The sequence below is a fragment of the Euprymna scolopes genome, chromosome 9 (genome assembly GCF_053919585.1).
Source record: "Euprymna scolopes isolate OS-2025 chromosome 9, ASM5391958v1, whole genome shotgun sequence".
NCBI classification, from domain to species: domain Eukaryota; kingdom Metazoa; phylum Mollusca; class Cephalopoda; order Sepiida; family Sepiolidae; genus Euprymna; species Euprymna scolopes.
The window spans coordinates 91,044,475-91,071,876 of record NC_136490.1 but is presented as its reverse complement, the minus strand read 5'-3'; the positions used below and the strand labels follow the sequence as shown (position 1 = coordinate 91,071,876).

Below are 27,402 nucleotides of genomic sequence, written 5' to 3'. Positions count from 1 at the left end.
GCTGATCATGCAGTGATAATGGGTCAAAATCGCCCTAAACTCTAGACCCAAAACTGAAGAGCCAGTGCTCAAAACAACAAGATATTATAAAAAGGCTGACTTGGAAGCCATCAGAGATCTTATCAGAGATGCCCCATGGGAAAATATTTTTTCTCTTCCTGCTGAACAGTGCGCAAATGAGACCACTGAATGGTTCAAAACAGCAATTGAAGCACATATTCCCATGCGGAAATTTTATAGCAAGCCCCACTCTCCTCAATGGTTTACTTCGACTCGCACAACTGCCATTGTTCAAAGGCAGCATGCATACCGCAGATTTAACCGACATAAGCCCAGTTCAAACAGACAGAAGTATATAGAAGCTAGAAGTAACGTTAAGAAAGAAATAGCGACAGCTAAGAGAGATTTACTGAAACCACTAAAAAACGCACCGAAGCAGAAAAAGTAGGAACTCGTGACTTCTGGAAAATCTACAACAGTGTAGTAAATAATGGGCAATCAAGAATTCCCCCACTAACCAACAATCACGAGGTTGTTTGCTCAGCAACCAACAAGGCTAATATGCTTGCCAGTCGGTTTGCTTCAAACTCCACACTGGACTCTTCCAACCACCCCCTGCCTGACTTTTCTTTGCGGACAGACGCCACGCTAGACGATCTAAAAATTACCCTTGCTCAGGTTCTGAGTTAGAAAAGAAGTTAGGAAGAAAAATGCATGCTCAATGTTATGAATTTTTGTCAATGTTAATAATTTGCATTTACAGACACACCTTTTTAAAAGATGAGATACTATGTAAGTGAAGCAGAAATAAAGTGAAGATGGACGTGAACATATGATTTGTGCAGTAGGATAAGAATTTTTATTTTGTTCTGTTTTTTTCTGTACAAGGACTTCTACCAGGTTTTGATATTTTACTGTGATATTCAAAGACATTCTTGTTTGTAAAAATAGTGAGGTTAAGATACGTAATTGGGGAACGTATATAATTATTAATCAAAATTTATGCATGAAATATTGTGAAGATTTTTTTTTTTTTATGGAAGTTGCATCAGACAAGGCATGAAGCCACTTGAAGCAAGGGGTTAAAAGAAATGGAAGATGATTTAGTTACCTAATAACAAAAAAGGAGAGGAAAGTAGAATCACTTCAAAACAAGGCAATTTTTTAAGTGACCGATAAATTCGGAGGCAAAATAATCTAACCTAAAGCTAAAATATGAGTATGAAAATGATGGGCCAAGTCTTCCATGTCATATATACCTTAAAGGATATACATCCATGTGCAACACAGCGTTTGAGAATCGTCCAACATTTAGTGAATGCTGAGAGAGAAGCCTCTCAAGGAACTGTCCCTAAATTGAGTCTCCTGTACTATCACTCAGGAAAGTGCCAACTAGAAAAGCACTCTGACCTCGCGTTCTGTCAAGGTTACCTAACTATTTATATTATTTGCTAGTTCTAAGACAAACTAAATATGAAAGAGACCTTACCACTAATGTTCGAGTCTCTGGACTATCCAAAATTTTAGACAGACTTTTTATTATTTAGTTTTCAACAGTATCACCTATTCCCCCCACCTCCCGGCAACCATTCTAGGTATGGCACAAAACTGAATCAAATCGTGGATCCCAATTTGGGAGCTTTGAAAATCATGAAGTCATCGCATAGTTTTTAGTACTCCCAGGTCAACTCTTCCAGAGAAGTGCTAGTATCTGTCAAGGAGTCAACTTTGGGTTTACAGACTATTTGTTCTACTTACTATACACCTACACAACACGTTGATGTACAAACCGATCATATAAAAAACATATCTACGCTTTCAACATAAAATGATCCAACAGTTTTTACATGCTGTTGTAAAACATAACTACCAACCTAATTTATTCATTTAATTTTAGTTCATGTGCTTGTCATGATCTGGTCTTACCAGTTTCCTGGCTTAAATGCACTGAATGTTGATATTTTTTCTTTCCTTTTACAAAACTCAATCATGTTCTACAAAGTCATGATTTCCATAAAACAACCAAACTAAACACCAGGAATATATATTTGAAGAATAAAATCTTTTACCAAAAATTATCAGACTTGGCATTAACCTGAAAAAAGGTTGATATGCCATAAAACAATCAAACCAAACACAAATAAATATTTGGAGATATAAACAACTCGAAACATAAAAACTTTTACCAAAATGGCATTAAATAACCGGAAAACAAAGCAACGAAATCAAATATGTCATGAAGTTGAACATTCAAATTTTGAATTCAAGAAACTAGAACCAAACCTATTACCAATTTATCAACAAAAATATGTCATTCTCTATTTGAAAGTAAACATTTTGTGTAAATTTACATACTGTGAAATTGACAACAGTATAAGTGTCTAAAATGTGATTTCTAACTCGTAAATAAATATCAAAGGTCAGTGAGAGGCAATTAATGTTTAAGGATATTTTCTTTCTAAAACGTCACCATTGTCCGATTGAAAGTTTTGTGTCAAATTACTGGAAAGTTGATACTGCTTTTCAATGTTGATGTTTCTCTCGGCTCACTTGATTAAAACAAATGGAAAACAAACTAACAATGAATAAATTTTCATTTGGAATATATTTATAACTAGCAGGACACGTTAACCGGCGTTGCCTGGTGGAAGCCTGGCCTTCCCTTGGCAAAAAAGTAAACTGCAGTTGTTGTTGGTGGCCACTGCCGTCCCTGAACAATTGTGGACATTGGCGGCCATAGCTGAAATTAAATAATCTGGCTTTCACTGGCGATTAGTGCTGGTTAGGGGCGATAACCTGCAGGCACTGTTTGAATCTAAAAAAAAAAAAAAAAAAAAAAAAAAACAAGGTAATGCATAAATCAGTATAAATTAATAAAATTGCAAAAAAAGGTCCATTAGAATAATAATGAAAAGTAAAATTAGAAGTTCTAGAAGTTAGGGATTCTCATTGTATATGAAGTGTTTAAAGTGATCGAAATCACTAATAGCAGTATTTCCGTTTGTTGTTCAAGTCTTCTTCTTTTTTTCAACTCTTCCTCTAATAGTATTAAATTAAATTCCATTTTTATGTCGTCTTTTTTTAATGTGTAAAATAAAACAATTACGACTTTTTTCACTTCTCTTCTTTGAGTATTGTCATGTTAAGAAGAACAGCGTTTGGAATAGTAATCCCAAACTCCCCATGTTAAGAACGGCTTTAAGAGTAGAGAACCCCAAATTTAACATCGATAATCATATCATACTCACCCACAAATGCTAAAAAAAAAAAAAAATTGGTTGGTGGCAGTGTTGGTAAGAGAGAAGTAGATCTGTTTGTAGCGCGTGTGTACAAACCTGGCAGTCAGTGAATTACAGTGCATAATACAGGTCTTTATATTTCTTTAAGTACTTGTCTCTGCAAAATTTGCATTAGATTTTCTTAATCAGCATAGTCAAAACCTTTAAAAGCCGCCATTCTAAAGAAAATTGTGGAGTAGACCTAATGTACAAATTTACCCCCCCCCCCCCCCAAAAAAAAAAAAAAACAAGAAAGTTAACGTGTGTGCAATTTGGAAATCAGTCCAGAAAAGAAAATTAAATGAAATACTCCACAGAATTGAAAATTGGTGAAAACATAAGTATATAACGAACAAAATAAGTAACATGATTGAAATCTGGCTAATCGTAGGAAAATATGTAATTTAAATTGGCCACATTAAAAGTAAATGTAAACAATATGATAGGAGTTGTCTACCTTAGAATTAAAATTTTATTTCATTTTTCTGTATATGCAAATAAAAATTAAAATAACTTCACTGCATCCTGATTTAATGTGTTTAAAGGTTATTTATGCCCAACTTTTAAAACGTTTTAAGCTAAACTTATAGCATTATCTTCTGAGAATTTTTAATAATGTGACAAATTGACCACAACATCTGTAAACATGAAGACCAGTGAAATAGGAAATGAGTTGAAAATATAAAATTATATAAATAATGATAGAAACTGAAAAAAAGTATTTTTGTCTACAAGTATCAAATTTAGACAAAAGGATTTTCTTTTTTGTAGAACTGTTTAAAGACTTTTCATAGTTTCACCACTGTTTTCATAGTTTCTTTTTTTCCCTTTTTCATTTTCTTTCCTTCCTCCATAACGTTATTATCATCTTTAAAAATACCTAGTCGGCTAATAATATGCAACAATTTTCAGTTTACAATTGGAGTTGTTTACCTCAAGTTTAAAAATGTGTAAACAAATAAAAATTAAAACCTAAAATAATTTCATTGCATTCCTGACAACTCTGGGTAGGTACGGCTAGTTTATTAGAAAGCTATTCTTTTTTCTTTTTTTTTAGTTACTAATAACCTTGGCACCTAATTGTACCAAACTACATGAATCTGAATGTCTTATGTTTTCGATTAAGTCGAACTAGTTTTGGAAGCAACAGTTAATTTTAACAATGGGTAATACGTCTTCAAGCAATTTTAGAATGAATCACGATATCAGGAGCGCCCCCCCTTACACACACACACACTAATAACGCTGCCTATAAAGGAATGAAGACAACATTAGGCCCCAAAACGGGAGTTAATATATCCAGTCTGCTCGACTGTTAGTGTTACTTTCCTTCTTGTCCTCTTTATCGGGCCTAAAATTGAAGAGATTTGGTTCTCAAATTGTTGAAGATACAAAATAACTTTACTATTTATTTAATAGGAGTTATCTACCTTAAGTTTAAAAATGTACTAATAAATAAGAATTAAAAACTAACACAACTTCACTGCATTCCGGGCAGCGTCGGATAGTTTACAGTTGTTTTGTGATAAAGTTGTGCGGTGTTTATTTTGTTTGGTTTTGAGTATTTAGCACTTGTTCAGTTCTACATACCTAACTCAAGTCAGAGAAACTTCATTATTTCGCTTTTTTGATCAAATGCAGAACTATGGCGCAAAAGGAATAGGAAAAGAGATGCTGCTTTCTCTTTGACTTTCAGTCGAAATAAGTCAGCGATCAATTGTTGTCTTTCTGTTGTTCATGTCATAATTAATTGTCACTTTACATTGGCTCCAGCATCACAGCATGAGTGTCAATTAAAGTGGACAAAAGTTGACCTCACATTAAGGCTTGTGTCAAACTTGAGGAATGGCCAATCAGATGTTATTATGATGTGTTTATGATCTATTGCGTTCGCTTATATTGAATTCTTTCAATATTCAGAGTGCAATGAATTACATTCTTGAGAGGAACAAATATCAATACAAAGGACTTCTTTTTCTTTTCTGCATGATTTGAGAATCAGATTTTGAGTGGCATAAGAGATTCAAGGAAGGCAGGGAGTCTGTAAGGAATGATGAGAGGTGTAGGAGGAGTAAGGAAATCAGAATACCAGAGTTGATTAGCCAAATAAAGAATTTCATGGATTAGGACCGTCATGTCTATAGAGACAATAAATGCACAGTTTGATGTCAGTGTGAGAACTGTGCACACAATTATTCGTGAGAAATTGAAAATGCGGAAGATTTACACAAAGTTTGTCCCACACCACACTCTTCATATCCAGAAAGTTTTTTTTAGAGTATTTACACATAATCATCTCAAAAAAATGTTTTTTTTTTTTTATTTAATTGGCATCTAGAAAGTCATTTATTACCACAATTAAATTTTGAAAGTTAAGTATATTTGAAAAACAATTTTTCTTGAAGGAACCAATATTTTAATTAATAGAACTACAAACCGAATTAGTTTTAAACACATTTTTTTTTAAATTTCAAGACAAACTTGTAAATGTAGTTTCCAAGCAAACATCCCCTGTTGCTGTTCTAGCTGCTGACTATTTTATAACTAGTGAAACGATTTATCATTTGCTGAAAAGGGTTTGATATTTTCAGGGAGAGGGTAATAAAAAATATCTGGTACGAAATGGAAAGCAACACAGAATTATCATTTTTTTTTTAAAGTAAAAATTACAAAAATATTCATTTACTTATTAGTTGTTGAAGTCTTATTTTAAAGACAAAAAAAAACAAAAGCGAATGGATCAGTTTATTTTGTACTCTGACGATAAGTGATGTTGATGTTTTCTCTGATTGTTTTCCAAATTTCATGATGGAGTTGTACATAGGGGAGTAGTACCAAACTTTTAAACGTTCCAGGTGTAAAGAAAAAAACATTTTTGATGCAAAATGGCCGTTCAACAGCGTTAATGTTTTTATTATTACTTTACTAAAAGCCTTCAAATATATCATGTAGATTATTCTTTATTAAACCATGAGAAAGGATATTCATTTCCGAACAAAACGGTGCTATTTTGAGGAGTTAAAGTGTTTTGGTTTTTAAAATCTGATTATTTTAGTAGAACTACCGTGAAATCTGTAATTATCCAAAGCATTTTATGGTTGATGAGCATTGCTACACACACAAAGCTATAAGAAATATGAAGATTACATTCCTTTAAAATATTTCATTAGATAGCTCCCAAAATATTCTTGCTGGCTTTTCATCCAATGCCTGTAACATAGTCTGCATTAATGTTATGCTTTTACTTTGTGATTTGTTTAAAAAATAGTATTTTATCAGAAAATTTTAATCTGTATAAAATGAAAATTTTGAAACCCTACAATATCTTTAAGAAATATTTGTAACAGCAAACCAATATTAACAAAATTTGGTAAATTTTTATGACGTGCCCTAGCGTGTTATAAACACCCCAACCTCTCCATATTAAGAACGGCTTTTGGAATAACCCCCCCCCCCATCTCAAAAGCCGTTTTTAACACGGGAAGGTTGGGGGGGTATTCCGAAAGTCATTCTTAACATGGGGTGGTTGGGGGTGTTTATACTATACTGGGGCAGGTCGTAAAAAAATACCCAAAATTTGGTTAAACACAAGTACGAATCAATGATATACATTTAATCAAATGAAACATGTTTGTTAAATGCCTGAGAAATATTTTAATCTAAAGATTTTAGGCTTGTAATTTTTTGTTTATATACTTTTGCTTAAGTTACATATATGCCAGCATATATATAATGTATGTATATATAGTGTATGCAAAGTGGATAATAGTTCTTGAATTATACGTTTAATCTTTCATTTATTCATTTGTTAATAGTTTGATTATACTCTCATTTTCTTCATCAAAATGATATACTGAACTCTGTATTGGAAAAACAATATAAATAAAAACAAACCAAAAAATTACTAATAATACATATTTACCAGTACACACATGTATGCAATATTCAATCAAACAGATTATCTTCATCACAGTTCTTAGCTAGATAAACAATACTTCAAGCTGGGATTGAAATCTGACTGTTTTGTTATCTGTCAGAATTCTTAGCCATTACGCTATCAGCATAAACTTTAAAATAGGTTAAGTTATCGTTAAGGTCGATAATTAGATTGAGTGTAATTCAGTATTCTGTTGAACTATCTGTTTAAGGAAATATTTATGTAAACCGTTTGATAGTACAAGGACACACCTTCACAGTGTACGTTATCGTCTGACCATTATTGATAGAGAGAAACGGAATCGAAAGTATTTTGGTTGGCAATGTTACAAAGGTAGGTGAATTAAAGCAGGGTCAGCTGACCTATATTCTCTGCTGTTGATTGATAGAGGATGGGGAGATGCTAATCAAGTGGTCAGTCACCCACTGCTGTGCAGCCAAATGCCTTTAAGCCATTTAAAAGGAGCTGATGGCAACACTAGATCTGATGGTCAGGTCACTCCCAGACCAGCTGACATGAGCATTATTAAGCTGTGTCATTGGCAATTGGATGGGATGAGGAAGGAAGGTGAGAAAGTCACTCTAATTGCCATATTTGTTCTTGCCCTCCTCTTAATAGGGCAAGCACACTATTAGCCAAAACAATAGTCATCTTCTTCAAATTTGACATGGAAGGAGAACTTTGGGATGGCCCACTGTGTGTGTGTATATATGTGTGCCCCTGCCCTTCTCCTCTGCTTAAATCAGCTGCTCGTCTCTGTGGGTGATAAGTCAAACCCTCTATGGAGGGGTGTGGGGTCAGTCAGTCATTGGCATTAGGTGTGCACTGATGTAGAGAAAATGATTCTCAAAGATTTCAGTCAATCAGTCTGTGCATTACCATTCTCTGCCACTGGGAGATTGTTTGGGCCATTTCCAATCTTCTGTCAACAGTATTGGCAATCAGCAGAGAGTGTATTTAGAGCAAGTTAGATACTTGTTGGACGCCATCCCATTTCATTGTATCTTTTGATTGCAAAGGTATGGCCATCATAAATACGAAACTGTTACAAATCTTGTGTTCACTGTCAAATTGTCAACTTAAAACAATAAATGACAACATTATTTTTCTTCTTTTTTCATTCTAAAGTGTAATAAAAGTTATTTTACTGTTTTTCTTCTTTGGATTCCTTATATTATAGTGAAAGATTTCAATAAAGGTATTACTTACACTCTTTGGGTGGGGATGATTTCTTCTCAACTGATTGGCTTAATTGATATATATGCAAATCACTAATGAAGAACTAATTTCTAAATATTTATTGACATGAAGAGTTGTTTGCCCTTGTTTTAATTAAGTATTACCCTCTTCTAAAAGTGCATAAAAGTTTTTCAATATAAGTGTACTAGTTGAAGTACTTATTTATGCTGGGGAAGACATTATGCGAATATATACATGCTCTTTTATAATTTTAGTAAATCAAAAAATGACTACTTCTCTTAAAAAAAAAAGAAGCTAATGACTAATAATTTGAACGTGCATATTCTTGTGAGAAAACTGACTGGCCAGTCACAAATGGTTAAATTATTATTTCATGTAATCTATCTTCTCATTATTTTCTGGGATGCCCCCTCTACATTTATTTCCTTACACAGTTTTACTCCCCTATTACCTTTTGACATTCCATATCTTGCCCTTTTCCTCTTCTCAGATCCATACTATCTGCATTTCCCCTCTTTTCTGGGTCATATCTTATGCTCCCTTTAGGACCAAAAAGTTTACCCTCTCTTCTCTCATGGATCAAATAGTATCCTCTCCTTTCTCCCATGACAGCCTCTGTCTGCACTCTCTCAGTGCTTTCACTATTTGTTCTCTCCCGTTTCTCATGGTTCATTCTACTTGTACACTTATGTCTTCCATACATCATAAAAACTGTACTAAATTATACTATATAGCAAAATCATAGCTCATACTGGCTGTCCAATTATCTGTCCTGCCCTCTTCCTCTTCTGTGATCCATTCTACCTGCCCTCTTCCCTTCTCGTGGTCCGTTCTACCTGCCCTCTTCTCTTCTCGTGGTCCGTTCTACCTGCCCTCTTCTCCTCCTGTGGTCCGTTCTACCTGCCCTCTTCTCCTCCTGTGGTCCGTTCTACCTGCCCTCTTCTCCTCCTGTGGTCCGTTCTACCTGCCCTCTTCTCCTCCTGTGGTCCGTTCTACCTGCCCTCTTCCCCTCCCGTAGTCGGTGCTGCCTGTCGTATTCCCCTCCCGTGGTCGGTGCTGCCTGTCGTATTCCCCTCCCGTGGTCGGTGCTGCCTGTCGTATTCCCCTCCCGTGGTCGGTGCTGCCTGTCGTATTCCCCTCCCATGGTCCGTGCTGCCTGTCGTATTCCCCTCCCGTGGTCCGTGCTGCCTGTCGTATTCCCCTCCCGTGGTCCGTGCTGCCTGTCGTATTCCCCTCCCGTGGTCCGTGCTGCCTGTCGTATTCCCCTCCCGTGGTCCGTGCTGCCTGTCGTATTCCCCTCCCGTGGTCCGTGCTGCCTGTCGTATTCCCCTCCCGTGGTCCGTGCTGCCTGTCGTATTCCCCTCCCGTGGTCCGTGCTGCCTGTCGTATTCCCCTCCCGTGGTCGGTGCTGCCTGTCGTATTCCCCTCCCGTGGTCCGTGCTGCCTGTCGTATTCCCCTCCCGTGGTCGGTGCTGCCTGTCGTATTCCCCTCCCGTGGTCGGTGCTGCCTGTCGTATTCCCCTCCCGTGGTCGGTGCTGCCTGTCGTATTCCCCTCCCGTGGTCGGTGCTGCCTGTCGTATTCCCCTCCCGTGGTCGGTGCTGCCTGTCGTATTCCCCTCCCGTGGTCGGTGCTGCCTGTCGTATTCCCCTCCCGTGGTCGGTGCTGCCTGTCGTATTCCCCTCCCGTGGTCGGTGCTGCCTGTCGTATTCCCCTCCCGTGGTCGGTGCTGCCTGTCGTATTCCCCTCCCGTGGTCGGTGCTGCCTGCCTTGTCCTGTCACTAATGAAATATTACCTGCTCTCCATTCCTTGCAATGCTTTGTCTACATGCTCTCCCTTGTAACTCATATAAGTTACACTACATGCACCCTTTATATATTCTATTTTCATCCTCTGTTTCCTCTCCACTATAGTTTTTATTTTTTCCCTTAAATATACTCAATGTGATTGCCCCCACTTTGTGTGATCTATTCTCAATGTGGATATCCATATACAGTTCTCCCTTGATTAAAGAGATTGTCACGTGATAGCACCTCTACAATTGTAGACCTTTTACTCTTACTTGTCGGTTATATCTGCAATAAATGTTTGCATAAGGGTGTGATTAAGAACAGTCTTCTATCAAAGAAAAAGGGGTTAATGTCTATTGCTAAGACTTTATTGGTCAAAGGAATTTGTTATTTATTGGTTAGAAAATGGTGTTTTCATTTCATCTTATCTGATGAAATTTCGGTGGAAGTAGAGAAAGTTAGGTATTAATGTTTATTGCCAATATAGAACGCTATTTGTACAATGGAACTGCGTCTGAGATGGATAGATAGAATAGATGCCAATGGAAAGATAAGAATGAACTTAGATTTATTGACAGATAAGAACATAAGAACGGATAGACTAATTGAATAATAAGAACTTTGATAAAAACACATTTACTTTGACAGATTGAGTTGACAGAAGCGTAGATAAGAGATGCAGTTTTGGATGACTGGGTAAAAATCTCTTGAAATAGATAAGATCCTCCTATTTGTTTATGCAGATTATCAAGAACTGGCACAAGGCTACAATAAGTGTGGGATTCCTATAAGGATCAAAATCTCTGTCAGCAAATAGTCACAAAGTCTGTACTGATCAACCATTGTGAACAAGTTGGTTACTTTTGTTGTCATGTGTTTTAGCTGTTTATCTTCAGCGAAAGTTCATGGTTTTACTATACATTAAGTTGAACAAAAGTAGACTTTTTTTATACATACTAGAACACCTGTCTAAGGACAGGTAAAATTAATTCTCCAAACCAAACCAGGTTTACAAAAATTAAAATCAAGCCATAATGATGACCTTATGCCTAGAATTCTTGTTCTAATTTTGATCAAAATCCATTAAATGCTTTTGATTCTGAAAAATATATCAAGTTTAAAAAAAAGGTCTTAAGAAAAAATCGAGATTCAGGGAATTTTGCTGGGTGTCTAATGACTATGGATTAAATTTAATGCAAATCTGGAGGTTATGCTCATATTATGCCTCCCCCCCCTAAAAAATCTTTTAAAATAGTCTAAATAAACTGAAATTTGGGGAATATTATTAATTCATGTAGAATACATATTTTATAAATTTCACAAGAATCAGAGGTATCTACATTTTCACATAAGGCCTTCACTCCCTTCTTTACCCGTTAGTTGAACTAAATATAGTCGACTTTTTAACCTTTTACGCCTAACAAATGTCTTCTAGAATTTATAATGATCGGTTAAATAGTTTACAAACGAATCCTGCACCTTCAAATATACAAACATTTAGACTTTATAACGATAGATATAAATTAAAGTCAGTTTGCTTCTCGAATGTAACTAATAACTTTCTTCCTACAAAACAAATATTTTATTTTAGTTTGCGAGCTTTCTGTATGTTTGCAGAATGTTGCTCCAACAAAAAGTGTAATTCAATTTAATTTCTTTCAAAAAATAATTTAATCACCTTAGAAGGTTAATAAAATAGACTCCAACTTAAATAATGATTCAGCACCAAACACTATGATTATTAAATGTTATTAAATACTAGCAGGCTGCCTGGCATTGCTCAGTCATAAAATATGCTTAAATATGATATTTTATTAATGCAGATTTCGTATTTATCATGATATATTAAACCCAATATATAGTAATGATCAAAAAGTATTTTTTAAAAATGACTCGTGCGCCACCATCGAGAATCAAAACCAAAATGTTTAGCTTACGATTTACTTTTTCCTTTGACGTTAATGCCTGACCTATGAAGACATGTTTGCTGTAAGGCTAAAAATTAAAACATAGACCAATAGCTATTACGTTACACATGCATATTTGTAATGCTGTCATTCAACCTTCATCTGGCAAATTTCATTTTTTTTTTTTTTTTTAATTTTCACACTTTTGCACCGATTTTCCCCAGCTAAAATCCAAATATAAAGTTCCGCGTTAATTTTCATGTCTGTAGACCAAAAATTAACAGGAGTTTGGTAGGCAAAATTTTTTAAACAAATACAGATGTGCATACATAAATATATATAGAAAGATGTTTGTGTTTACTATAACCTTTTTACGCAAATATTACACAAGTATAAATCATGTAGAATATCTGCATGAATATAATTACACGTAATAGTTAACTAAAGATGATCATCCCATAAGAAAACCGAAAAAAAAAAAAAAACTAATAGGGAATTAATTAAAATGAATGTTTAAAAAAAATATGCAAATTAGCTAGATCTTTTGCAATTCCATGACCCATATATAACAAGTTGTATTTTCTTTTTAAATAATTAGAAAAAAGGTGAACCTTTTCTGTTATCAAAGTGTAGTATCTGTTCCGGCAGATACTGCAATGAAAGTAATATGTGGGGGCAACCCCACATATCAGACTATTGCTCTTGAGCAAGCAGTTTTGGTCAATGTAGGGGTAACCCTTCATACCAATTGTCACTATCCAGTTCCCTCTTGGGGGAACTGGGCCCCTCGCCCCTTCACTCTCCATGGTAAAAAACGGCCTTGTGCCTAATTTGCTCAGTGGGGAAGCAAATGAATAACTACATAGAAAAAAAAAGTTTAATATGAATATCAATACACAAAAAAAAAACATTTATAGGAGTATAGATTTATAATTTTCTATTATTTTTTTTTATTATTTTTTACTCACCCCCAACAAGTCATATTGCCACTTGGACATAAGGGGCTACTAATTGGGGCCATGCCTAAGAAAGATTAAGATGTTGGTTTACATTGCATTTGAGCTTCTTTGTATCAGTGCAGTTTGGGAAACAGGTAGCAGGAAGGGAATTCTAGCCATTCTAGCGAAGAAGTTATTAGAGTAGAAAACTTTCTGACATTTAAGGACCTCAACAGTGAAGGGGTGTGATTCTCTTGATAAGCAGGTTTGTCAGGGATATGTATGATGAGGGGGCACAAGTGCAACGAGTTCATCAGAGCACATTCCATTAAAACACCTGTAAAACAAGCACAGAGATGCAACATTGCAGCGATTGGACAGGGATTGGAGCCTAGTTGACAAAGTGGAACCTGTTTGATTGCAGACCCTTTTTTTGGATGCTATCCAAGAAGGAGAGACTAATGGTAGATGCACCAGCCCAGATGTGATAACAATACTCCATGCAGGCGAATCGTGGCCTTGTAGAGATACAGGATACTCTTGGGTGTGAGTAGTCTTCTAGCACAATAGAAGGACCCCACCTTCCTTACAACAGCCTTCACAATGTTTTCAATGTATTTGTTCCAGTTCGTATTTCCTGTAAATGTTAAGCCGAAGCATTTGAAAGAAGTTACTATGTGTACTGGCTTTGTCTGGTGGAAATATGAGACTAAGCCAAAATAGATTCCACTTCTTGAAAACAAAATAACCTATGATCATCCAGCACATTATTTGACTATGGATAAAAAACTAAAAAAAAAGTCTTAACACAGATGTAGCAGCGGTTGCTAGTGACGTCTACTGGGAAACTGTGGGCATTGGCCACCGTGGCCAAAAGGAAATCTGGCTTCCACTGTTGGGCATTGTCTTGCAGTGGTAGCTAGCGGAAGTCACTGGCTGTCAATGAGCAAGAAGAAGAAGCAATAGCGACAGACTAGCATACATTAAATGTGGCTGTATGTGCGCTGCTTGTTGGTGACTGCCGAAAGCATGTTAGTTTTTTGTTGTTGTTTTTATTCTATTAACATGTGTTAGATATCATTTTGTAAATGTATTAGTTTATTAATGGTTGCTAAGGAAATGAGAAAGCTTTTCAATATTATATATGTGGCAATCTGTCTAATGGCAAAAAGTAAAATCTCGAAAATATATAATTTTTAATAGAAAAATGAGTTAAAATAAAGCTCAGTCTGTGTTTATACTTACGGCAGCTGTTGTTCATGATTTATGATGAAATGCCTTGAACAGTCATGTCTGAATAATGGTTACCAGTTGTAAACTAATAAAACTGTATGTATTGTATGTGGTAAGTCTGGAAGTATGTGTCGTAGTGCTATGTGTGGTAAGCGAATGTTTTGTTGAAGCGAGTAAGCAGGGAAGCCATATTGAACTTTAGCTTCATCATTCTGAAATTGTTAAAAAATGCAGTCTATTAAACCATGAAACGAATCTGAGCATCCAATCAAAATGCTAGAAAATGAAAAACAGAAATGACAGGGAGCGTTCAGTATTTACGAGTTAATGAGTATTAGCTGACTATTAATAAAACGAAACGATAAAAAGAAATAATCACGGATGTGTGTAATAATTGAACCTTATGAAATATATGGTAATAGTGTGAACTGAGGTAGGAGGAGGATATAATAATGAGGGAAGAAATATCCTGCTACTACCTCTAAGTATGGCTTGTTTGGAAGAGCAATTTCCCTCAGAATTATTGTAGGAATTTAGTAAACTGAATCGAATCAATTGATAATAACCACAAAATATGTATTAGGTATTGGAAGGTAGTGTGGCCATTTTGGATTTATATGTGGCACCAGTGTCTCTTCTCTTATGTGTTTTCAGAGACGGAAAAAATTGACTTCAAGTAATTGCAGAGATTATAGAGATTGTCCGACTGATGATCTAAAGGTTTTGATTTCAGTCACGGTTTCCTTTTTGTTTAAAATCTGTTATTTATTATTAAAACTTTATCTGTTTACACCGGAAGTGCAAATTGTGTACTGTAAGTAAGACCTGTTCACTGTTGAAATGACACTATGCATGAAAAGGAATTACTCCTGGCAAATCTGCAGAGGTGTTGTTTGGAGCCCTTTTAAGAGAGTAGGATATTGATTTTGAAATTTCTTGAGAGATGATCTCTTCTATTCTTTACAACCTCTTTCTCATAACAAAAATGTGTTAATCTTTCTCTACTGTGTTGTTATTGCTATCGAAGATGCTCGACATTGCTCTAATCTTTGGTTCCTTCTCGTAAAATATTCACAGCTAGATTTTTTTTTTTTTAGCACAGCCAAAACGAATCGTCTTTTTTCTGTGTTCCTAGCTTCAGGTAAAATTTCAAAGGGTTTTTTTTTTTTCAACAATTTCTTATATATGAAACACGTTACAACAGGGCTACTTCTCTACAAACTGTAACATGTCTGTATTTAAATCCAGTGTCAACAGCAACATTCAGAAATGATAAGTTCCATCAATATTTGTTTGAAAGCAGTGGCAGTAGCCGTAACTCCTAGCTGCTGATGTATTTATCCATCTAATTATAAATTAATCCTACTAAAACGTTGTGGATCTTGCTTGCTTGTTATACATGTTCTAATTTTATAGTTTTTTTGTTTTATTGTCAATAAACGCTCATTTTCATGTCTGTAGTATCAAAAGTAATTGCTATCAATCTCGTCCTCATCCTTTTGTTATGACTGGAATAGTCAACATTGTTCCATATAAAATCAGTGGATTACTACAGCACGTGTAACTACAAGTATCAACAAAGTAAAAAAAATCTTACCTTTTAAGTTGATTCTTATTTCCTGCTTTCATAACGATGCCTATGTATTAACTATGTAAAATTAGATGTGTGCATCATATGATGTTACATTATATGTGTAATTCCTATACCAGTACTAATATATTCAGTATCGAATTTGTATGTGTATAGTATATGCACTGTGAATGTGCATGTATGTCTTGTCAGTATGTGTCTGTGTGTTTGTCTTGTCATCCGCAATTAGACATTGTCCATTCACACATATGCTATTCCTTGCACAAGTGGCAATTCAGCCTGCTGCATTTTGACATTAATTTTCTTGTCACTTTGAATAACAATTGATGGAGATGTTTTAATAGTACGTTACACATTGTATCAGTGCACAATCTTCTCCTTCTTTTGTTGGTTCAACTCTTGACGCATCACAATCACCACAACACTCTCAACAATGATGATGACAACGGCAACTAATACAACCATTTGTTGGTATTACTATAAAATACTTCTGTTGCTCAAAAACATGAAAAGCCACACTTGGGTGGAGTCGCTACCCTCTCATATTTTGTGAATATGCCAAGATTTATTGTAGACTGAGATGAGTTGAAAAAAAAAAAAAAATCATCAGTAATCGGTATCTAATTGAAAAAAAAGATTAGTTTTTGCTTATATTTCGATATTCATTCATATAGTTTTCTTTTTTTATATCTTTTCACTTTCTTATCAGAAATTAGTGATGCGACGATTCCAAAATTTTACCAAATTTCAATACAATTACCAATTCTATTCTACATTTCCAATTCCAATACAATTACCAATTCCAATTCTTTTAAAATTTCTAAATATTTTATTATGGGGTTGTTAATTTTCCGATTACCATTAAAACGCATGTGATATATGCATATATCTTCCCAGACAGAAAAACGTGTGTGGTGATCTATTGATTTTAGTGAAACTGATAGTTTTAAATCAATAAAGTGTTCGACATTTTTATAATGTAGTTTTAAAGAAAAATAATTAAAAATATTAAAAGAATCATTTTTTGGTATCAAAATCTAAAAAATTTTTCCCATTCCGATACTCCAAAGTGTTCTGATTTTTCCAATTCTGATTAATCATCCCAACACCTTGAGAAACCAGTGGATGTAACTAGCGCTTTGCTGACTTTAGGTTCATCATTTTTATATGGTTTTCAGTTTATATAAGAGTCCTAGATGAACTACCTCTCTGAATTGAGTTTCTCAAGTCATCCTTTGCACACCAATTGAACTGGAGAATGTTTTCTTTCTTTTTCTTTTTTTAAATTGTAATGTTTAAAAAAAAGAAAAATGAACATTTAAAAAAGTTAGTTGTTTTTTTAATCCAGGAACGGTCTATGAAATGATATTGCTGCTACATTTTGGAAGCTCTTACTTAGAGCACTTTTGAAAATCAGATTCACAATTAATTGGAGAATGATCTCTTCTTTTTTTTTTTACAACCCCTGTCTTATGTTACTGGTTTTTCTCTACTTTATCGTTAGTTCCATGGAAGGTGCTTGCCTGAGCTCCAATCTCTGATTCATCAAGATAAAACATTCACAGCAAGAATTCTTCTGCTACCATTACAAAGAATCTTTGTTTCTTCCTCCGTATGAAAAACCAAATGGAATTTCTATGAACACAGATTCTTTCCAAAAAACTTCTCTTCTGTGGAACGCATTGTTATGGGATTGCTTCCCTGCAGACATGGTCATTTTCAAATCTAATGTCAGCAAATACTGTCTTAAGTTAACAAATTTTATTCATTTCATTCATTGTTTTCAATCCTCTTATAGTGTTGTTCATTATCCAACCGAAATTTTTGTCCTTGAAGTAACATTTGGTCTTGATAAATGGTGACTCATCAGTGTTTCAAACAAAGAATTATCAATTATTACTTATTAATATGATTTCTTGATATTGAAGGTTTTTAAAGTAAAAATTTAGAGCACAAAAAATTATTTATTTTACTTTTACATAGGGAAACACAAAGTACTGTATGTGTATTTAGTCCAGTTTTGTTTTTATTTTTTCTATTTGAATTGAGTAAAAGTTATTACTTTTCACCTTTTTATGCTAACGAGTTAGCACCTACAAAGGCCACTTGAGAATAATGAGTAGGGCTATGACAACAGAATATTCTTTTCATTGTTTTGACTCTCGAGTATATATCCGACACAGTTAGATACAATTAATCAACCAAGAACCAAAATGCTCTACATAAAACCATAAGATATCAATGGATATATACCTGAGAATCAAAACGAGGAAAAGAATATGCTGTTGTCATAGCCCTAATAATGAGTAATGAGACTGTCAGTTGGGTTATGAAGATTACAAGGAAACAATTGGACATGATGAATGGAATGAACAAAATTTCATTACTTAAGAAAGACGGTTCTACAAGTATTTGTTTATCGTTCTAGTCTACAGAGAAGCAGTCCCATGGTAATGTGCTAGACAAATGAGAAGTTCTTTGAAAGAAACTCTGTTTATAAAAATTGTTGGGTTTTAGAAGAAAAAACATTTTGCAGTGAAAAGTTCTTGCTGTGAATATTTTATAGGGGCAAACCAGAGGGTCTATCACCTACCATACAAATAAAGATAAAGTAGAAAAAGGCTCCTGTTGATATAATTAATAATTTTACTCGTATTTGTGAAAATTAGATAAAGATCTTGATCATTAGACTTGAATGCAAGTGTGTGTGTGAATTCTATCCGCAATTCTACCTTTTATTCCTATCACCTGTAAATAGATATATAAATTATTAATTTACCATCACTGTCTCACTTCAACGGTATTAATTGTTTCTTTGGGTGCAACAAGAATGAGCAATGGGAGATAACATCTAATTAATGGTAGGCTTCCACAAATGTATTCCAAATACGAGCAACCTTAGTTTAATGGGCGTTGCTGTATTTTCCCTTAGGTGCGTTGTTGTCTATATGAAAAAGTTTTCTGTTTTTCCGTGTCTAATTACCTTGCATTCTGTTTGCCTGTAATAAGTTATGTTGACACTAATAGGAATTAAGACGTATCTTTAGCCCCTCTTGACATTAGAGACATGGGCAATGGCAAGTGAAGGGTTGGGTCAAGATGAACCAGCTGAGGTGCAAGACATGCAATTAGCGATCTTGAAGTTCGACTCCCCATTCATTTCTTTTTAACTCTCTCCGTCATCTATATTAATTAATTTTGTTGTCATTATTATTTTTAGAGAGATATTCTTACCTGTTTCACCATCTGTTTGGTTTTCACCATTCAAATATATATTCAAACAGAAACTTTTATATTCACTTTGTTTTATTTCTTTTTTTTTATTAATAGTACTGAGTAGTAACACAAGTGATTGCTGATTCGATGTTTCAGGTTCATGCAATGATGTTTTTTTGTTGTTCATTATACAATCTCAAATGTCTGAGGATTAAATTAAAAATAAGGCTCACTACTCAGATTAAACATCTTGTTATGCACCTGTTGATTTTTTTTTACAATAGATAGGGTTGCTAAGCAAGTGTAAAGAGCAACCAATACATAAGAAGAATAAGAAAGAAAAGTTTATTGCAATAGAGCGTACAAAATAATGAACAGACAAAAGTTGTCAAAGTGATGTTTACTTTATATATAACAAGTATGAAGATTAGAAAGTGGTCCTGAGGTTTGCTTTCAGCAACCGTGTAATGCTTACTTCTCTTATTTTGTCCTTTGGTTCTCAACTTTGATGAGCGATGTTTCTGACAAAGGAAAAAGAATTGCTGTTTTCTGAGGTAGAATTTATCCATATAACAACATTGGTTAGTTTTTGACATTGAAGTGTTTTTTTAAGTCAATGGCTTCATGCCTTGTCTGTAGCGATTTAAAAAAAAAAAAAAAAAAAAAAAGCAAGGGGATGGTCTATGTAGGAAAAAGAGGGTGTAACATATTCAATTATAAGACTTCCTTCCGGAGAAGTCGGCTCAACACACCTCGGTTGGCACTATTATAATTACCTTACACTACCTTATCAAACTCTTCATAAACTACATTTTGTTGAACCTGGAAGCCCAATACTTAAACTTTGGAAGCTGTACGGAATTTGGAAATTCTGTATAGGTACTTTAGTTTTACATAAAGATTACTAAGTTCTAAAAGATGTAACAGAAAAAGGTCATCATTCTAAATGTTGTAAAAATAACAACCAACATGTGGATATTTGAGTGATTCAAATAATCCAAATTGTCAGTCACCATGGCAAAAATTTTGAAACATTATTATAGATACTGAAACGTTAGATTCCACTCAGACTTCATTATACACCTGGAGGAATAAGCTTCCATATCAGCTATGAATACGTTTTCTTTGTTCTTACTCACATTGTGATTTATTTGCAATGAAAGGTCAACAGTATTCCAGCGAAAAATGCTGCTCAAAAATGTTTCTGCCTGTCAGCAATCATAGAATCATAGGAAACATTTTTTTTTTTTTTTTTTTGCAGTTATTGCTAACAAAGAAAGAAGAAAAAAAATGGTGCTGGGTACATGCAACAAAAACGATCTCTACTGTCTCATTTAAGATTCTTTCTTTTAGCACCAAAGGAATGGTATATCACTTGTGTATTAACTGCTGGAATTGACTTTATTGAAACTGGCAGATTAGTTTATGTGGTCAGACAGTTTAGGCCAAAGCTCAAGACTAAAGGTTACAAGTTCAAGCAACCTTCACCTAATGACTTAAAACTGACCTCATTTGAAAGCTGGAAAAGTGGTCGGCTACACCTGCTCCCTTGAGAAATTTGAAAATTTCAAAATGGCGTCAATATTTATGTGTGACGCTTGCCAAATTAGATTTAAGAACCACTAATAAATAATGGCTAACAGAAAAAAGGTTTTTGTCAAGATTTTACTCTCATTCTAGTTCTCTTTTTGTTGGTGGAGACCTTAAATTATGCAAAAATGTCTATATAAAGATTTTAAATTATGCAAAAATGTCTATATAAAGATTTTAAATTATGCAAAAATGTCTATATAAAGAACAATATTGTGTATATAGGCAGCAAATATTCATTTAGACAAACATTGAAACAAACGGTTGCCTGAGCATGTAGATGGGGATGAAAATTATCCAACTTTGGACTCCTAAAATAAAAAAAAATTATTGACCACGGACTCCTACAAAGTTCGTTGATTCAGAACTTTTTTTTTACAGGGGAGTGACGTTTTATCAACACCCCAAAGCCACTCAAGGATGAGGATTAACAAGTGTACAGTGGTCACTGAGACAGCAATGTAGTGATCGTTAGTGGTTGAAATTAGATGGAATTTGATCATTTAAAGGGGCGACTCAACAAGAACTTGTTCACATTGGATTTAAGATAAACATGTTATAGTCAGATGGAAAGCAGGCCAGCAGAACAGTTCCACAAATAGACAATTCTAGGAAAAAAAGCTTTGTTCATGGAATTTAGATTTAGGATAGGATAGAGAGTGGGGGAAATTGTTAATAGTGATTGGAGATAGTCATGTACTTCTTGTGAAAGTTTGGCAGAAGGAGCCATAGATTAACGCATAGAGAAGCACTTACCATGAAGATAATGGTAGAGCAAAAAATGAAAGAAGTTGCAGGGAGGAGAAAAGGATGTCTCCTACTGTTTCAAAGCCAGTTTTGATCTCTGTCAAGGCAGTATAGAGTGCTTCAAGCAGCCCCTTTTTAGGTGTGGGAACAGTTTTCCATTTTAGGATATATTTGGCTCTTGTGCACATAGAGGATTGTGTCAGGAGTGAGATACCTTCTGGGGCGATAAAACGGCGCAGTCATTTTACCAGTGACTTTGGCAATAGATTTGTAAGTCTTCCATTTCAAGTCAGAAGTGAAGGTCAAACTCGGAAGTTTGTTGAAGCAGAAAGCTTCCTCCAGACGCGAGTCATTCGTATCAATTGGGGCTAAGTGTGGGATCAGACCATTGGTGGTGGAAAGATAAAAGCTTGATTTTGGATATGTTCAAGTTAACCAGCCACCTTTTGACCCATTGCAACATGTGCTCAAATTCGAGGGAGAGAGACTAGGAGAGATCTTGGTCATTACTGGATGTAAATTGAGAAATCATTGATGAAAATAAAGAGTAGAATTGGGCCATGGATAGTATCCTTGAGGCATGCCAGCATTTATACTTTGAGCTTCAGATTTCTGCCCATTGATGACTACTTGTATAACCTGTATAACTTGTATAATCAGAGAGAAATGATTTGATGGTTGAGACGATATTTGTAAATATTCCATAGCTTGTGAAGTAGATGTTTATACCAAATCTTATCAAATGCCTTTGATATGTCGAGAGCTATTACTGTGGAAGAGATTCTTCCATTGATAGATTCACTGATTCTGTGCGAAATTACAGTCAGTACATCAGATGTACATCTCACAGGATGGAAACAACCTACTTACTGTAGCATTATAACCATATTACTTGACAGTGAGTAGGTTGTTTTTACTTAGGTGATTGACAATTTATCTATTTAACACTGATTCAAGCAACTTGCTCATGAGATACAGAAAACAAGTTGGTCTGTACTGAGATTCAGAAGATCGACCTCCAGTATTTTTAAATATTTATTGTATTTTCTCGAGAAAAGGAAGAAAGTATTGATTGTATTTGCTAAATAAAAAAAAAAGTATTAGCTGTATTTGCTAAGAAAGTGTTGACTATTTGCTAAAGCCAAAAAAGTATCAATTGTATTTAATAAAGTAAAGGGACAGTACCAAAATTAGAAATAGTATTGACTGTATTTACTAAAGTTAAAAAAATACTATTAACCGTATTTGTTAAAGTAAAAAAAAAAATAGTATGTACTGGGTTAACGACCCAAAAGAAAAAGATCAAGAATGAATAGGCAATTTAAAGGGAGACAATAGATCTTATTGATTCCATCCTGGTGTTGATGTTTTCAACGTTGTTTCTATTTGATCTTTAATAATGACGTTTAATTTATTGAGGCTCATAATTCAAAAGCCTTCGGATTTTTCTTTCCATCTAAAAAAAGCAAACAAAAAAGCTTTGTCTTTTGGTTCATCATTGATGTCTGCCTTATCTGATATCCATCACATGTTATCTCAAGCAGGTCTTAATTGAATTTTACTTTTTATTTTATTCGTCTCATTAATGTGACCCTCTTTGGCAGTTTAAGCTTTAATGAAAGAATGAATAAATAATACAAGTTAATCACTCTTTTTTTTTCTTCGACCCGTTCCTCCTTCTTTTCTTTGTTATTTTGCTTTTCTAGAATTTCTTTTTTGCAAACTTTGCTTGATTCTCAACAAATACATTTTAAAAAACCTTCTTGTGAGAAATGTTAATTGTAATTAGATGTAGAATTTTAATAATATTAGATTGTGATACTTATTGTAATGGAAAAGACAATGTCAAAAGAATTACAGCATCTACCCATGCATAAATATATAAATTTTGTTTATGGCTTGATAGAACAACCAAAAGTAAACGGTTAAAAGTTCAGAGTGTCATATGTGTGCAGATGAGTTTATGAGACTGTGTGTATAAGCTGTTGCTATATTTAGTAGTCGATGACTGTTTCTTGTGTCGATCTGACTAAATGTAGTTTGTCTGCAAGGAGTCTGTGTAGTATTCTTGTGACTGGCAAGGAAGCCTTCATTTGGAAAGTTGTCTCTAACTGCTGGCTGTACTTGGGTTCTTGATTATGTAGCCAATACTAGCAGGTGCTCGGCTCTCAGAACAAAGCTTCCTGATTGGTTAAAGTCCGGTTTTGGAAAACAATTGAGATTGAGTATTATGATATAATTGACCAATTAGTATTGTTGGGATGATCCCTAAATTTTTTCTGATTCCGATTCCAGGAAAATGTTGATTAACGATTCTGATACCAAGTACAATTCCGATTACTGTGGAATTGTTGTTTTGAAATATACTATTATATAATCGAAAGTTTTTATGTAGCGAAAAAATTTGGTACAGTGAAAATACAATTAAGGAAATTTCGAAAACGATTTGATTTTTTTTATTATTAAATTTCTTTCATTGAAGATAAAAGTCAAAACAAATATTTTAACCATGAATTAATCATGCACCATGAAATTAATAACAATCAATTTCAGGAGTTATTTTAAATTAAAAAATATATAAAGAAAAAGTAAATCATGATTAATTCAACAAAAATACAATAACATCAAATTTCAAGGGGAATAACATGTTTTGATATTCATTTTTTGTTTGTTTTATTTTCTCTTTATCTTCGATAACTCTTTAAAATTAAACTTTTTTTTTTTTTTTTTGCAGCTTTAATCGCTAACTGATTTTTATTCCACTTTCTAGAATATTCTTATTTCTAAATGAAATTTAAAAATAACTAAATCTTTGATTACATTTTTAGTCTTTTATATTCAATCGTCTCAAATTATTCCTATTTATTTATTTAACTTTTTAAAAAATATTTTTAACAATAATAATGACATTTTTTAAATCTAAATAAATTGGTTCATTTCTATATTTATTTTTATAATTATATACTTATCGCCCTTTAATGTTTATTCTTATTTAATGTCTTAATTTACCTATTTATTTCTATAGAAAAAAGTAGATTTTTGGTAATTGTTTATTTCTATTATTAAATAAGTCATTTATTGAATTTTCGAAATCGCCTCCCCTTAATGCTGTTTCTGACAACCTTTTTATTTTTATTTTTTGTTAGGGGTTGGGAAACATTTACCTATATTCACATCACGACTGTGATACCGGGCATCGGTGAATGTTGATCAAGCCCCTACAGTCCTTTAGTTGAAGGGCTCTGAATGACAAGTTAGTTTGCAAAGTTAGGGTTCAAAGGATTTTTTTTTTTTTTAAGTTAAAATTTTTCCTTTTTTAATAAATTTTTCACATTTTTTTTTTTTTTTTTTTTTTGTGCAAAGAAGTTCCAAAAGAAATGTTTAATTGCTTCATTCACAGAATATTTTAATGAAATGTAAATTTCTAAAAGAAGAAAAAAATTAAATTCACTTACCGTATTTATTTAACAGATTAAATGATTGTTTTCTTTTGTAGTTTATGAAAGACCTCAAGCAGAACTGTCAGTCAGCATAGTGTGTAGTTCTAACGTTTTTGTTTTTGGATACTTCAAAAATGCCGACCGACTGTCAAAATTTTGCGAACTGATACCACGTGACCAGTTTCACTTTAGTTTTAGAAATATTTCCTGAAACCGCCTTCGTTCAGAAAATAGAAAACTTTGCTTTTTTTTTTTTTTTTTTTTTTTTTTTAATATAAAGGTTCACAAGACATTTTTCATTTATTTACTAATGGAAGAGTGTCGGTTAAAAAAAAAAAAAAACTTGCCAAAAGATTAGCCCACCCTCCTTTTTTTTTAGTCACCAGTTGGAAAAACCACTGATTTTTAACATGATTTACTCGCAATGAGAGCACTGTAAAATCTTTTGTCTCTAAGGCTTAAGTATTTATCAATGTTTTCATGGACTTGGCGTAGTTAGGCTGTTTTATATACAAATACATTTTGCTCACAAATGTAAACAATGTTACCTCGTGGCCTCTTAAGTTTTGCAACAGTGCAAACAGATAACTAATCATATGCCTCGAAGTTTCAAAGCAGACAGCACCTATGTATGTGATAGAATAAGAAAACTCATTAAGATAAATAAAAATTACCTTTAAAGTAGTTCATAAAATTCTTGTACATCATATTAAATATGTTATGAAAAGTTCTATGACGTTTTATCATAAATTTTTGACAACATTAATCTCACATCAAACAAACAGTTCAACTTAAAAATATAAGAGAATTTAACGTCATAGAACTTTTCATAACATATTTAATATGATATACAAGAATTTTATCAACTACTTTGTAAAACTAACACTTAGCCATATATGCAAACACTACCTTGTTTGAATGATACAATTTTTTACAATAGGTATTGTGTTTCAGCATGACTAGAAAAAAATTCTAACTTTTCATGCATTGTCTTTTTCCTACTTTTCTTTCCCCGCTCTTTTCTTTTTCATTTTCCTATTTTTCTCCTCTTCTTCCTCTTGTTCTTTTTCTCCTATTCTTTTTTCTTCCTCCTCTTTTCTCTTCCTCTCTTCTTTTTCTTTTTTCTTTCTTCCTCGTTCATCTTTCTTTTCTTTCTTTTTTACCCCTTTTCTTATTTTTTCATTACTTTCCTAGTTTTCCTAGTGCATCTTTCTTTTTTGCCCCTTTTTCTCTTTTTTCTTCTCCTCTTCCCACTTCTCTCCTCTCTTTTCCTTTCTCCTTATTCTTCAATTAAAACTATTGAATTAAAAAAAATTCTTATAACAACATTGATTCATCATTCATTTTCCCTTTTTTGTCATTGAATACAAAATTTGTGGATTAGAATGTTTTATTCATTTTACTTTCAATTACAAACTTTGCAAATGGATTTCAGATTTTTAATACAAAATACTTGACTAAATAAAGATTGTTTGACATTCCCTCCATAACATTCATCAGGAACCACTTTCTTTCCTTTTCTCCTCCCCACCCTTTTCCTTCCTGGCAACAACATTATGGAATGTATTTATATATGCATTATTGTTTTAATTGAAAACTATTGCTTCTTTGTGTATATACATCTGATCGTGTCACTTTCTTTGGAACAAAAAAACACAACTTGTTATATCAAAAACATTTTGATGTAATCAGCTTTCATGACATATTTCCAGTATATTTATTTATTCATTGCAATTTGGAAAAGTAGTCTTTTTTTTTTTTTTTTTTACTGAGAAGCAATATTTGATTATTGCAAAAATATAAATACATACTAGACGACCTGTTGGCCAACGTTGATTAATTGTACATCATGTATTATGTTGGTGCAAAAATAATGTCGTTTTTTACGTATATATGTATCTGTAAAAACGACATTATTTTTTGCACCAACCTAATAAATAAAAACAAGGCAAAAAGTAAATGTTTAATCAGCCTCCGCAGCACTAATGCTTTAAGGAACTGTAGATCAGTTTTAAAGAATGCAAGAAAAAATCTGTTTAGGCATTAAAAGTAGTTTTATGGGTTTGTTTTTTCAGTAAATATTAATTTATGTTATTAATAAATTAGGAAACATTTTTTAGTTTAAGTTAGTTTTTTTGTTAGATAAACACAACATCAGTTCAAATTTGGTGGCCATTTTGTTTTGCTTCAGCTTCTTCCACATAACGTTGATACTTTTCAAATGTGTTTTTCTCAATTTCATAATACTTTGTGATATCATAATAAACGCTCACCCTCTCTTGCCCATCTTTCCGGTTTAATTAGTTTCATCATTTGCCTCCTTTAATTACTTATCGTTTTCCTTTTATTTATGTCATTCATACTTCCTCTTATCACTTAAAATATTCATGTACAAACAAGGTTCACAGAGTTTTAGTATTATATAGAGAGCGTTTGATCAGTAGCAATCAGCACTTATGACTGTTGTTTTTAAACTAACATGCACAAACTTTTAGTAGAACATTAAACCACTCATGGCATGTTGGGTCAATATTT

At 33.6% G+C, this 27,402-nt stretch overlaps 1 protein-coding gene and 1 long non-coding RNA gene across 5 annotated transcripts in view; one reads left to right on the top strand and one right to left on the bottom strand.

The window, feature by feature from the left end:
* The window catches only part of LOC145284772 (uncharacterized), a 649,584-nt gene that overhangs the window by 396,331 nt on the left and 225,851 nt on the right, over positions 1–27,402 (top strand). The window lies entirely within an intron of this gene.
* LOC145284771 (uncharacterized) lies at positions 601–26,998 on the bottom strand. Its single transcript, XR_013868876.1, has 3 exons — positions 24,883–26,998; positions 14,296–14,495; positions 601–2,815 (listed from the first exon to the last, which is right to left on the bottom strand). It is a non-coding gene; the product is annotated as an uncharacterized LOC145284771 (long non-coding RNA).